The sequence below is a fragment of the Vigna unguiculata genome, chromosome 11 (genome assembly GCF_004118075.2).
Source record: "Vigna unguiculata cultivar IT97K-499-35 chromosome 11, ASM411807v1, whole genome shotgun sequence".
Lineage (NCBI taxonomy): Eukaryota > Viridiplantae > Streptophyta > Magnoliopsida > Fabales > Fabaceae > Vigna > Vigna unguiculata.
In genome coordinates this window covers 14,861,678-14,863,667 of record NC_040289.1, presented here as the reverse complement: position 1 = coordinate 14,863,667, position 1,990 = coordinate 14,861,678, and positions in this window count along the sequence as shown.

Here is a 1,990-nt window from a genome sequence, read left to right as displayed (position 1 = left end):
TTTGTAGGTTGTCCTGTGTGCCCAAAGTGCTTCATTCAATCTTGTGGCCCAATCCTTTCGACTAGGCTTCATTACTTTCTCTAGTATCTTTTTAATCTCTCTGTTAGAGATCTCTGCTTGTCCATTGGTTTGGGGGTGATATGGTGTAGCAATGCGATGTGTCACCCCATACTTCTTCAACATGTTCTCAAGTAGCCTATTACAGAAATGAGTCCCCTGGTCACTGATGATGGCTCGTGGTATCCCAAATCTGCAGAAAATGTTAGACCTGACAAAACTCATAACAACTCGAGAATCATTAGTCCTTGTAGCTATGGCTTCCACCCATTTGGAGACATAGTCTACAACAAGCAAAATATAAGAAAACCCAAAAGAAGGAGGAAAAGGACCCATAAAATCAATACCCCAAATATCAAATACCTCACAATATAGCATGGGTTGTTGAGACATTTCATCCCTTCTTGTAATGGATCTGGCTGCCCTTTGGCACTGCTCACAATTTTCATACACCCTCTGTGTATCTTTAAAAATAGTAGGCCAATATAATCCACAATCCAACACCTTCCTACCTGTTCTTTGTGTGCCATAATGTCCGCCAAAAGGAGACGAATGACAGAACTCAAGCACATGAGGTATCTCGATATCTGGAACACACCTCCTTATGACTTGGTCACTACCAATGCGCCATAAGATTGGGTCTTCCCATATATAGTACTTTGCCTCACTTTTTAGCTTGATTCTTTCATATTTGGAGAAGGAAGGAGGAATAGCAGAAACAACCAAATAATTAACAATGTCAGCAAACCAAGGTTCAGGAAACATACCTTTCACAGCAGTCAATGCTAGGAGGACTTCATCAGGAAAGTCATCCTTAATAGGAATGTTATCTTCTCCATTTTCAATCCTGCTAAGATGATCGGCTACCAAGTTATGTGCTCCACTTCTGTCTAGAATCTCAATGTCAAACTCTTGGAGCAGTAGCATCCATCTGATCAACCTTGGTTTCGAATCTGCTTTCTTCAGAAGGAATTTTAATGCTGCATGATCAGTATAAACAATTACCTTGGAACCAAGTATATACGGTATGAATTTGTCCAAGGCAAACACAACAGCCAATAATTCCTTCTCAGTCGTGGTGTAGTTAGCCTGCGCTGTATCCAATGTTCTGGAAGCATAATATATCACATGTGATAGCTTCCCATCTTTTTGTGCAAGCACCGCTCCTACTGCAAAGTTTGATGCATCACACATCAACTCGAATGGTAATGTCCAGTCAGGTGGCTAGATGATAGGAGTGGTGGTAAGCGCCTTTTTCAATGTATCAAACGCATCTTTGCACCTCTCTCCAAAGTCAAATACTATATCCTTTTGCAACAAGTTGGAGAGAGGGTTGGCTATCTTGCTGAAGTCCTTGATAAACCTCCTGTAAAATCCTGCATGTCCAAGAAAAGATCGAACCTCTTTCACAGAAGAGGGGTAAGGCAATTGTGAAATAATATCAATTTTAGCAGGATCTACAGATATACCATTCTTGGAAACAACGTGACCTAAAACTATACCTTGTTCTACCATAAAATGACATTTTTCAAAATTTAGAACAAGGTTAGTTTCTTCACATCTCTCCAAGACTCTAGCAAGATTAGACAAGTAATGATCAAAAGATGAACCATATACACTAAAATCATCCATAAAAACCTCAATACAATGCTCCAACAGATCTGTAAAAATACTCATCATACATCGCTGAAATGTTCCAGGAGCATTGCAAAGGCCAAATGGCATTTTCCTATAAGCATATGTACCGAATGGACAAGTAAAAGTAGTCTTATGTTGATCCTCTAGGGCAATACAAATCTGAAAATACCCAGAGAATCCATCAAGAAAACAGTAATGAGACTTACCTGCTAATCGATCTAACATCTGGTCCATGAATGGTAAAGGAAAGTGGTCCTTCCTGGTGGCCTGGTTTAGTCTTCTATAATCAATACAG